General features: G+C 45.6%; 1 protein-coding gene across 4 annotated transcripts in view; it reads left to right on the forward strand.

Moving 5' to 3' along the window:
• Window positions 1–5,522: 5,522 nt before the first annotated feature.
• The window catches only part of LOC311210081 (uncharacterized protein), a 29,591-nt gene continuing 22,430 nt past the window's right edge, over window positions 5,523–12,683 (forward strand). The window contains exons 1-3 of one of the 4 annotated variants that reach the window (XM_084287841.1): window positions 5,523–5,606; window positions 6,213–6,423; window positions 9,276–9,321. The gene's annotated coding sequence lies outside the window, so the exon portion shown is untranslated. The remainder of the gene's footprint in view (window positions 5,607–6,212; window positions 6,424–9,275; window positions 9,322–12,683) is intronic. The other 3 variants (XM_084287842.1, XM_084287840.1, XM_084287843.1) reach the window with 3 other exon arrangements.

Raw genomic sequence — 12,683 nt, forward strand, 5'->3', positions numbered from 1 at the left:
GAGGTCTGAAGCAGGAAACAGCTTTACTTGAATACATTGCACTCAAAATCAGCTGTGGTGTAGTGTGCTATTTGACCGGGGAGGCAGTATTTAAGCTAGATTCCTTATTGTGACTGACCTCTTCAAGCAGGATAAACCCAGCTTTCAGCACAAAAGATACAGGCTTAAATTCCAAGTTATAATTTGTAATCATTCTTTAAATCCCATCAAGCCAAAACTCTTACCCAACATGGCTCTAAGCAAAGATGAGATTTGGTGACTATTCTCATCACACTTTATTCTTCTGGCTGGAGGTTACCTGTTCTCTGCCACCCCTCTCAGTGACCCACTTTTTGGGCATTTGGACTTTTGCTTATGTTGCTCTTCCAGTGTCCCTTTCTGAAGGGATTGCCTATTGTTCCCCAAAACACCCTTTGCACCAGCCTGGGATGCTCTTCAACAAAGGAAGCAGCTAGTGCAAAGCATTCTGGCATGACTCAGAAATCCTTACAGATGAGCTAAACGCAGCAGAGCAGAAACCAGGTCAACAGGAGTTCTCAAGAAAATTTAGCTATACTTCCAACATCTCTCTTCTGATCTGTTTCTCTCCCAACCCTTCTACTTCAGTGTATGGCCATACCAATATCAGAAAGAGAGGTGTGCTTAAAATCCTTGTGTGGACAAGGCGGGTTGTATTGGCTAGTGAAAGCATGTTTTGCTTTCCTTTAGGGAAAATTTATCAGACCTATTGAGAATACACCCTTTCTCCTTCTCCCCTGCTATCGGTGAGGACAAAGCCTGTCTGCGTTGGGATGGTCCTCACTCATAAGCTCTTGTTCTGTGTGCACAGTACCCATCCCAAGCATACCACGGTTGTTCACCAAGAAGATTACAAAGCAGAAGTGGAAAACACCACATGCTCCCCATTTGTGGTGATGTTGGAGTCACTGTGCCATGAGAAATCCAAATGCTGGAATAACCAAGAAGGTCATATTTGAATCCTTGGGAATATGAATCAAATTATAGTGCAAGCTCCAGTTCCAGTTCTGGTTTGTGTGTGTGTATATATATATATATATATATATATCCCTTCCAACTCAGGATATTCTGTTCCTATGATATATCCATATTTATGATGTATGACAGCACTACTACCTGCTGGAGCATATACCACACCACACCAATGGTGTATAGCTGCCGACTGCAGTGCAGGATGAGCTAAAGCAGTGCTGCCACCCAGTCCTTGTACAGCATGATGCCCATCATGGGTGAACTATGCATTTGCATTCACCTAAGAGACTTTTCAGGTTGCTGTGTGGTAGCAGGGTAAGGTGACAGGACTGTCACTAGAAACTTCTGCCTTGTGCCATAGCCCAGAGGCTGTGCTGGACCAAGCCAAACACCAAGTTAAAGGCCTGGTCATATCATGGGCTCCCTGAACCTCACGTTCACAGTTAGCAGGCACCCTCACTCTGCCCTTCCTCTTGCATGGTCCATGGCAATCTTTAACCCAGGCTCCCTCTGCCCTTGGCCCATATTTTCTCTTCAGCTCTCTGAAGGGCGATGAGCCTAGTGAGGATCTGCAAGCAGAGGCAATGCTAGCCAGTGATGAGAAAGCTAGTTAAGCATAGAAGGTTACAGCAAATTGTACCATGGTATCAGGTATGATACTTGTCTGATAACGCACTGCTAGACGTATCTTCCATGCTGCTGCTTAGCTGTGAGGGTTAATGTATGTTTTGACTTGTGCTTCAGGGATTCCTATGGCTTCAGAGAGGCAGGATCTCTGGCAGAGCATGACATCCATTTTTCATGATGAAGCTGCAGTAACACGATGCCAGTGGGACAACTCTATATGTGTCTGAAGAGAACTGGAGCATCCTGATGGGTTGTGAGTAATGCTATATCTGTAGTTGTAATGTTCAGTGGGTGCACAGAACCAATCTTTTTCAGCTGTTTGGACATATTTAATTCATTATAATAACTCAAAATGCAACCACTTTGATGCTCTGTCCCTGTGACCAATTCTTTAATTGGGTTAACATTGCTACAAACATGGTATTACATGAGAATCTTGGCTTTAAAATAAGTTTATGAAGAGCACTTGGAATTTTAAGTATGAAATTTGACTTTAGGTGACTACTGTCAGTGGATGGAATACCCCGTACGCTGATATGGGGAGTTTAGCTCTCTGAAATTGAGATTTGCTTATCTGCATTTCTACTTCTAGGGACATGTGTTCCACATTTCCTTGCATACACCAAATCCATTTTAAAATGATAGTCAAGATCCTTATGCAGTGTCTTGATTGAGGAAGCTAGAAGGTTCAGAAAAGGCTCATAATTGCAAGGTCTACCAAGACTCACAATTTGGTGGGACTGATTTCAGAGCTGTGCAAAATGCAAGACCAGAAAGGAACTGTGGCCAAATTCTTTCAAAACTGTCATGCCAAAATGAGCAGCTATTGTACAGTTGGCTGCAGGCACTAGTCCTGATGGAGAACACGGGCTCTCCTTCCCCAACTAAAATGGCCTTTGTGTCAGCCCAGCGTTCCTCACTAGGAAAATTCACACTCCTCCAAGAGTGTGCTGCCTCAGTTCTTTGGTGCAATAGGGCATATTCCAACAACAAAATTTTGGAGAGAGTGTAATTCTCAGGAATGCATTTCCTTTAATTTAATTTAATTAATGTGTTTCATTTAATTGATTTTAATAAAATAGCTCCAAAGAACCAGCATGGGCTTTTTTTTTTTTTTTTTTTCCACAATGTAATTTTTATTAGTAATTTATTCAGCCTAGCAGATGCCAACATGCAAACTATGCAAAGAGCAAATCTCTTTCTCCAAGTGTAAATATTTACTGATCATAGTCAATGGTATTTAGTACTCTGCAAACATATTGTCAACAGTTCTATCCAGACTCTTCCTTAATTGCAGCTTGAGAGTTGGCAGAGGCATGTCCTCTGTGAAAAGATGGCTACAGGAAGGGAAGAAAAAAAAAAAAAAAAAAAAAAAGGAAAGAAAAAAAAAAAGCGTGCTAAATAGGTTCTTGGCTTAATTTGATTGGAGTTATACCAGAGGTGAATACGGCCTAGCACAAGTTAAACTCTGGTGCAGGAGCCACACAGAGAGTTGGAAGGATGATCCTTGTGCCTCTAGAGGGACTACTCTCCCCCAGCAGAGCATGGGCCTGTCTTGGCACAGCTCTAAAAAGGACTTTACAGTGTAGCGTAGGAAGGTTCAACCTTCCACCTGTTTGAAGGGATGCAGTTCCACTCCTTAGATGTAGAAAGAGATGAAGGACTATTCTTTGCATTGCCTCAACTGGCTAAGTTTATCTGAGCAGTCCAAAAGAGCAAATATTTGCTATCCCAACCACCATCTGTTCTGGAAAGGAGACTTTATTTTTTAAACACAGACCTGCCTTTTGTTCTCTAGCTGTCAGCACAAAACCCTGCATGGGTTAATGTCTGGAACATAGCTCGACTATACTGGAGCCACTTCTGCTTAAACTAATATCCGAAAATCTCCTTTACTGCACCTCCAGCCCAATCCCCTTTGATGCCATTTCATTACATCCCATAATCTCTACTCTCCCAACAACCTCAAATAAATACAAACCAACTGAAAGATAAACAGTGGCTTAGACCTCATTTATATTCTATGAAAACCTCCTATTGCCTGCATGTCTTAGCACCCCAGCTTTTCACACAAGGCGTGTAAAGTTGCAAAGATCTTTAAACACCTTTCAAAACGATGTCCTCTGGGAGCCCGAACAGCAGACGTTCCCTGTGCATCACAGGGAGAGAGATGAGCAGGGCATGTTCATGACATCACGTTCTCTTTGTTTAGGTGATCACGGCTTTACTTTAGTACCTTTATTTTCCCATTCCACATCTGGGCTTCTCCATGTGCATTTTCATTTATTTTTTTTCTCCTGAGACTGCTTCAGAAATGTGCTAGTTCCCCACCATGCTAACCCAAGGGGTGTGAGCCCTCCTGCTTCACATTATTTGCTCCATCTTTGCACTTGGTTCTGTCAGACAATTCTTTTCTACACCTCACAGTCCTTCCCCCTGTTTTCAACCGTCTCTTCTAATTCTCCTGAATAGCAGAGGTTCTTCCTCCCTTTCTCCTTCTCTGGAAAGGAGGGGAGGGAGCATTTCAGTAGATGTCAATATCTTACATGAAAGATGGAATGATACATCTACACAACAGATGCAGGCAGACACGCTTTAAATTGAGTCCTTAATGTGGAGCTCTGTCTGGCTCTGCATTTTGTCTACTTTTAATTATCTGATGGACTAGGTTATAAATTCCTCCTCCTCGTTGCTCATTTCTAAAAGCAAATTTCTGCGTTCTAAAATTACATCAGCATGTGTGAATGATTTCAGCATCGCTTTCATCTATGGCCAGATGAGCAGTAGCAGCTGAGATCCTACTTGAGGTAGCAAAAGCTCCTGTTTCACCTGTTCAATGTCACAATCACTATATAAAGCATCTCACAATATGGACTATGCCTGTATACACAATGCTGTCACCTGCACTTTTTTTTTTTTTTTTTGAAGGCTCTTCTCTGGGCCATCTGGAAGTAACCCAAAGGTGCTGAATGTGTGCTTGATCTAAAATGGGTGCTTGCGGCTTGAAGAAGTTTTGCTCCTTCTGTCGTTTTGTGGAGCTGGCTGCATGTTGCAGAATGCTGCTCCGACACACCTATTAGGTATGTATCCGTCCGTACTGGTACACACTGCAGTGCAGAAACGCTCCGAAGTCCCACTGCTGCTAGGGTTTGCCCTGATAACACACCAAAGCAGCTGCAGACTGGTGCTGTGCAAACCTTTGGCGTTGACAGAAACACCAAAAACGGCAAAATAACCATTTATTATTGCAGGGTGTGTGTTACTGAGCTGTCAGCCCGAGCCTTTTTCTATCTAGTTTTTCCTTTCAGAGACAGTTGTGGACAACCAGCCCAGCTGCCCTTCCTTTACTCAACACAAAACCTCCTATAACGTTTGCTTGCAGAAAACGTGGGGAAGACGTACTGGTAACGAATTTAGTGTACCCAAAGACGCTCCTGCGGCTGCCCCCAGATGCAGCAGGAGTTTTCAGGCTGTGGCAGAAAGCTGCCCCTCTGGCTGCCGCTCCTCAGCCGAGAGCCGGCCGGGGCACGAGCCTGACCCCCAGAAAACAGACAGATCTCAACGCGCGGTGCGCATTTGGGGTAATTTACACGTGCTGACAGCAAAGGGGCGTTTGTGGCCCTGCCCCGTGCGCAAACTGGAGCCGGCGGGGGGGGAGGCGAAAAGACGCTCACGCAGGGGGCGGAGGGAAACAGCCCCTTCCTCTAGGCCCCTCCGCCCTCCACTGGGCCCAGCCCCCGCGCAACGCCATTTCCGCCCTCCCCTCGCCGTTTCCGGGGTGACCGGAGAAGATGGGGGGCGTGCCCGGTGGGGCGTGGCCTACGCTGGAGGAGGCGGGGCTACATCCGGGAGGACCAATGGGGAGCGGAGATGGGCGGGAGGGGCGGGGCGCGGCGGCGGCACGTGGCGGGGCGCGGCGCCGCCCGGTTCCGCTCCTGCCCCGCGGGGGCCGCGCCGGTACCGGGCGTGCGGCCGCCGCCTGCGCCGGGGTAAGCGGCACGCTGCGGGCGGGGGGGCACCGCGAGGGGGCAGGCAGCCCGACCGCGGGGTGTCCGGTGGGCTTCGCGGCAGGGTGTCTGTCGTGGGGCTGGGGGCTGGGGCTGGGGCTGTGCAGCGCTGAAGTGGTGGGGAGGGAGGAGCCCCGTGTTGGCAGCGTGGTTAATAACCCTGCCTGCACCCCAGGGCTACCTGCAGCTCCTTCTATCTCCCTATGGGCCCTTTCAAAGATATGGGGTCTGGGGCACTTCCTGGTGGTGCCACAGACACGCACGGAAAGTCTGGTGTCTGGGTGAGTGGGGGAGGCTGCACGGAATACAGATTGCCTTTGTGAGTGGCATTCCGCTCCGCGTGGAGGAATGAAGTGTTTTTCATCCTGTGCCCCATCGCTTACCCCAAGTAAATGTTTTCATTAGGTTTAACTGTGCCCTGGGCAGTGTTAGCATGCTGCCATGAGACAGTAAGAACAAATTCTGTTCTTTGACCAGGCTCTTAAACGCAGCATCTGCCAGGGACATCCTGTTCCAGCAGTTCTTGTCCTGGTGGGTTTAGTGAATCCCTTAACTCGCCTCTCTTTGTCTACAAACTTTGTCTTGTAGGACTGGCAACGAAAAATCCTGTGTCAGGATCCTAGTGAGTAAGGTGCCTTGGCATCCAGCGTGTTAGCTGAATGAATCCCTGCCAGACTTGGTCATGCGACAGCACTCCGGCTTCCCGATAAAGTGAGTTAACCGACTGCTTGCCTAAGGAGCCACTATAGGAACGCTGACCCTCCCTGCCTGGAGCTAATCTGCGACCTTGCTGATTGAGGTGAACTCCCTGATTCTGAGTATTAGGTGCCCTTTAGGCCTCCAAGGGTTTGCGGCTGATCAGTAGCTTTGAAAACTAGGCTCTAAGATGCATGTTGATGTCTCTCTCTCTCTCTCAAAAGTGCATGCATTTCTGTATTAATCTTACTTACCTATCATAATCATCCACTACTGTATGTGTTAATGCAGTCCATTACATGACAACGGGTAATTTAGAAGGGATCTGTCCAGTTTTATTATCTTTCGTGTCTATAACAGGTTAATGTGCTTGCTGTGCATGTTTGCTGCTTGGTTCTAGTTTAAATACTTTATATGCTTGTATATGCATGTGTCCTTTTTTGTACTTTCTTGGGGAAAAGTTTGGATTATGTGCCTCTGAACATGTAGCTGCAGACATCTTTATTTTTTTGTTTTAGCTGTAAATTCCCCGTTGGGTTTATAAAACCATCTGCCAGAAAACAGGCCTTGCATCTGGCTATCTGCTATTGAAATTCTAATTGGAACCTCTGGGCAACCTGCAGCCTCAGCCTCCTAAATTGAGTCTCCTGGTGCAGACTTTTCAGAGGCAACGGAAGTAATTTGCAAGCAAAATTTCAAGCTTCAGTGATGAAAAATGCCTGTGCTGAAGGCCTGATAATGTACTTAAAGGCTCTGGCTGCATACCCTGGATTACAGGGTAGGTGCCTGTTTAAATGTAGTAGCTGACTTTTCAGGGTATGTGACTGACTAAATTTTCAAGGGACAATGTTGCAGGGATGTTAAGGAACGGAGACGTTTGTTTTAAGCAGCGTGTGCTGGAAATATCCAAAACTTTGCCTGAAAAAACTGTGCAGAATTGATTTGAGTCGAGTTTCTTGTCTTGCTTTGTTTCTTTTTAAAGGCTTGGTTAAAACTTTTCTCCGTGAGGCTTTTAGTGTATGCTTCCACTGACAGCTGCCTGTGCTTTAACGTGTAGCATTAGCCTACCATGTGTTCTGGGTAGTGTTATCTATGCTTGAACCACAGTTTCATAAATTGCACCATAAAGCAGGTCCAGCCAGAGTTTATGCCAGCATGCTGAAGTGAAAAATGATGAGGAAGCAGGAGGAATGAACTTGTTACTCAGCTGTGCACTCACAAACCAGAGGAGCATGTGCGTTGTCGTTGCTGCTTCTTCCTGGTTGATGTGTGTGCTCTAGGCTTGGAGTGGTGCTGCGCTGTTCAGAGCAGTTGCATCAGTGGGTGGGTGTCTTGCACGTGTTTCTTTCCCGGTCCTGATCTCCATATGGAGATCTTTGACATTGCCTGCGTGGGTGTGGGGAACAGCCACGCTCACATCCTTCTGCTCTGACCTGTTTCTGGCTTGGAGGCCTGCTCTTGGAGCTGGACCCCACACATAAGCATGTTCAGGCACTGCTCATGTCTGTTTTAATTTATCCTTTCCCTTTAATTGGTGCTTTACATTTGATACACGCTCCTAATAGCAAGAACAATTATGCAATAGGAAAGCTGAAGGAAAAAGCAGACAATTCACCAGTGCTTGCGTGCAGATCCTCAGCTGCAGTGAATTGTTACAGCTGCCTTGCAGAGCAGTGGCAATCCACACCAGCTGACTGCTTGTCCTTTGAAGTGCTTAAATCAAGATCAGATGCCTTTCTGAAAGATGTTCGTGCTATTAACACGTAGCTGGTGCAAGGTTCATTTATGTGGTAGGTGAGATAACTCCCCTCGGCAGGGGAGTTACTGGATGAAATTCCATGGCTTATGCTGCACAGGAAGCAGAACTGGGGGATCTTTGTGGCTTTTTTTATTATATTTTTTTTCCCTCCTACCCTTCAGATCTGTGACTCTCTAAACCACAAAAATGGAGTCAAAGGGAGGTAATTCTGTTGGAGCAATCTGACTCAATACTGTGTGGGTAGTGTGTGGGGGCAAACGTTGATGTTCATGTCTTTTAGCCAGCCTGCCCAGGCTGCCAGGACTGAGCAGCCAGCTTGCTTTGTTTTCTGGTGCTGAGATGGGACACTGACTCACCAGCTGAATGACTGGGAGAGCATTGTACTTCTGCTGGATGCCTTCTGATGCTGTGTGCTCTTAGCTTAGTGAAGTTGCTTCCCTTCCTGGCTTTCAGCCTGTCCTCAAGGTGTAACCCTTTGTCATACCTGTACTGTCAATGTAATCCAGTACATTTGGATCTTGAATTACTCCCAAAGAGCTGTTGACCTTGTTGAATGGGAAGCCAAGAAGTCCTCTGAAATAAACTGCTGTATTCCTTGAGCCCATTCTGGCCTGCATGTAGTCTGCAAGCATTCATTCCTTCTCTGTGAATTCCACTCAGAAATTCATGGAGCTTGCGAATCTGGCGAGTTTGACAGCTGGGGTGTAAGGATGTTGCTGGAGCTGCAGGGACAGTAGTGATGCTGAAAATGAATGCAGGCAGAAGCTGAAGTGTGCTTTGGAAATGTCATTCACAGTTCCCCTAGCTCTTGCTGCTGGCAATCCAAGAAGGCTGTCACAGAGGTAAGGCCCCAGGGTGCCTGCAGTAGGTTGTCCTTTCCCAGACTGGGAGCTGTCTCCTTGTAGTGTGGTGCAGGATGCCCCTCTTGCAGGGATGTGAGGGTTTTAGGGTGACTTGTTCTTTGATTTGTGAAGTTATGACCTCAGGTCTTGGCTGTGTCATCGGCATGCCTTTCACTTGCCAGAACATGCCTTCCCAGTGAAATGCTGCGACTTCAGGTTTCTGAATCTCTGCTCCCAGCCCCTTCGGTGCTGTTGTTTGGTGGCACAGTGGGTTGGGTTAGAACAAAATATCTGCCTTCAAAACACTCCTCTCTTCTTTTCCTTCTTTCCATTACTGCATGTTCCTGTGAACAGATAATCCAGGCTCTACCAACACGAGCAAGCGACAAGAACTGTGGAAGTAAGTGGGTTTTACAGCTCGGTGAAACCACCCGCTTGCCTTGCTGGTGTGGAGAGAGGGGTGAACGCTTAGCTGCCTGTGCTGTCTGGATTCCTTGTTGCTTCAGGTCTGTAGGCTTATTTGTGGAAACCCCACATGTAGCTGATGGCTCTGCCTTGTGGTTACCCTGATTATCACTGAAGTGAGGTTTCCTGCAGTCTGTTTTGAATGTCAGTCAGCGTAGGTGCCAATGCTTCTGGCAGTCTTCCACTACCTTTGTTTTTTCTCTTCTGTTGTGGGCTTTGCCTCCAGGATCAGATTTTGAATTCCAGCACTGAGGAATGAATTCCAGCACTGTCACTGTGGTGACACCGAGCTGCTGTGTGTCATCAGATGGGACGAGGCTGGAACAGGCTCCTGCAGCGCAGCTCTGGCTGCATCTGCAGAAACTGCCTTGCTGTGGTGGGAGAGCTCATCTCACTTCACATAATGTGCTGTCCCTGCGACAAAGGACAGCCCAAGCCCAGATTTTCCATCATGTCCTTTCCTCCAAGTTCAAGTGATAACTTGCCAACTGTTTGGAAAGCACATCGGGGCACTTGTTAATTTTTCTTGTAGGAAAAGGTGGTATGAAGGAAGGAACTGAGGGATGAGCACCAGCAGTGTGGATTCTCAGCTTGGTCCTTGTGCTGATGAGCTGAGCAAATCAAGTCACTTCATCTTTGCAGCAAAATCCTTCCTTCATTCCCTAGCTGTCCAGATAGGCCTGCGTCTGCTTTAACTTACTTAGGATCGGGGCTATCTCTTTGTGCATGCAGGCAGACTTGGGCTGTAGGCCTTGCTGAATCCTTTAGGTAGATTGCTGTGTAGTACAAAGCACAACCACAAACGTTTACCTTGCTGGGTAGGTGGGAGAGGCATCCTTGAACCAGTGGAGAGAAGGAAATGGAGGAAAAGATCATTGGGATTGCCTTCCCGAAGCGCCAGCAGAATTGGTGCTCAGCCTGGACAACTGTTTTATGCAGTAGTTCAGCAAAACACTTGAGCATGCACTTCAGACAGAGGAGGTGCAAAGGTTTTAAGTTTGCCTTTAAAAAAAAAAAATGTAGGGAGAAAAACAATTTGGTGAAATGAATGAATATTCTCTTTGAATTTTGCGTGTATATTTGTGCTGGGTTTGTTTATTGAGCATAAGGAGAATTTGCACCACTTTAACTAAATCTGTGTTTAAATCCACTTAAGTTAAACTCCCAATACAACTTGTATGTGGAGACCAGGCTGAAATCTCATTAATTTTAATAGGATTAAGCATGTTCTTTTGGTGGGTCTTCTTCTCTATCTTTCTTTGTCTGGCTTCTCTGTATTAAAAAGCAGGATAAACCTCTCTGCTCATCTATCTCTTTGTGCAAATGCTTTGACAGTCTCAGGGATATGGCTCTGGCTGCATACAGTAATTCTTCATGCATTTTTTTTTCTCTTGAGCTTTCAGCTGTAGTCCTTCTGTATCCAGGCTTTTTTTAGCTTTTGCTTCCCCTAAAGGCCCCAAAACTTCTGACAGCAAGTCATAGTTAAGTGTTAGCCTGGTAGGTTTCTACCCTCAAAATGATTTTTTTTTTTCACGCCATCTGGACAGATCTGAAACTGGTGTGGAACAAGTCCATTAGGAGAGGGAGAATTGGTTGAAGTTAGCAGAAACTGTGTCCAGATAAGCTAGGACAAAACTTGTACCGATTTGTGAACTGGGAATATGCTGAAGAACAGGCAATAAAGGCCCTAATGCTATGAATGCAAACAGGTTGAAGGGAAATATAGGGGATCTATTTAAAACCAAGTAAGCCATTAATTGGAAAGGAGACTGTGTAATGCATTTGTGTTACCTGTTTATTCTTCCTTTCCTCATTTCTCAGTGTACGTTTTCTTCTGAATCTAACTCTTGACTATTTTTTACGTGTGTAAGTATGTAAAGAATATTATAAGAAAACTTCCTTTCCCTCTCTTCAGAAAAGATGAACCCTGCAGCAGGTTTTTCTGCTCATTCCTGCAATGCCCTTAATGATACTTTGTATGTATACGCTCTCATAAGAAAAGTAGACCCAGGCACTAAGCTGGGTGTGAAGAGATGGGATTGATTTTCATTTCCAGCTCTGACTGCTTCCAGCTATAGGATCTACAGGAGACTGTTCAGTCTTCTCATGACTCCTGTTTCTCCCAGTGAGATAAGGGAGGCTTGGTCAGTCTTACCTCCACTGTGTTCTTTTGAACCGATGCCCTGTTGCATTACGGACTGATAGGTGTTACGAAGGTTAAGCTGCTGTATGTGTGTCAGCAAAGCTGTGTGCAAACTGTTGACATCATCAGCTTATCCTTTTGCCGTAAGAGTTAAACACCTTTACCCTCTGACAGAAGTTACACTGGCAGGAGTGTTTGCACTTCAGTTCCTATATCTAATCAAAAAGGAGAGCGTGTTGGAAAATATCATGGAATAAACTTTCTTTTTTCCCCCAAACAACGAAAAGGAGACTTACTGAGCAAGTTAAGGATGGGAGTGTCTGATGGTCGAGAAGCATCCAGTGATAAGGTCAAATTCCCAGTGTCAGGGCAAAGAGCATCCCCGTTTACTTCCTAAATCTCTACAAACTGTCTTGTGGATGCTAGTCTAATTGTTAATAAACAGAAAGTGTTGCTGTAAACTTTGTAATGCTTGTCTCAGCTGTGCTGATCAGGGTTTTTCCTTCTGAGACTAATTTTCTCTAAGGTTATGTCTGTCCTCTTGTTTCTAAAACTGTCCCAGCTGATCTACAAAAATGATGTTGTCACTAGGATTTCACAGTAATTGATGTGAATCTTCATGTGTGTTTCTGTCACTCTTGGACCTGAAGAGGCTTTAATAAAGGAACTCTTTTTACCCCATAAATAGTGAGCAGGCCAGGAGCCCTTGGAGCATTTCTGCGTGGCAGCTGGTTGCGTGACAGGATCTCCCCTTGCATAGGGATGCCTCTCAGGTTAAGCTTGCTGCATCCCTTACTCCTTGCTAGATTCCTTACCACAACAGATCCTTGGTTAGTGATTAATAGCTTGCTAAACTTTGCAGGCTTCGGTAAGATTATATCTTTGTTTGTGCACATCTAATCCTTAAACATAAACCATTGAACAAGCCTGGGGCTAGGAGTGGATACAGTCACACGGAGGCTCCTTACCTCTTAATCAAGTGCATTTTGCAGTCTTGAATCTTAAGTCGCTGTCTTATTTACAATTAAGCTTCGTTAGGTTGCAACACATTGATAAATACATAACTGCTTCTCTCATATGAGTGAGGTGTATAGTTTCATCATTCAACACCATCTTCAGAAGGAATATCTGAATGAAAGAATCTTAGAATAAAA

The sequence above is a fragment of the Netta rufina genome (genome assembly GCF_964035555.1).
Source record: "Netta rufina genome assembly, chromosome: 5".
Lineage (NCBI taxonomy): Eukaryota > Metazoa > Chordata > Aves > Anseriformes > Anatidae > Netta > Netta rufina.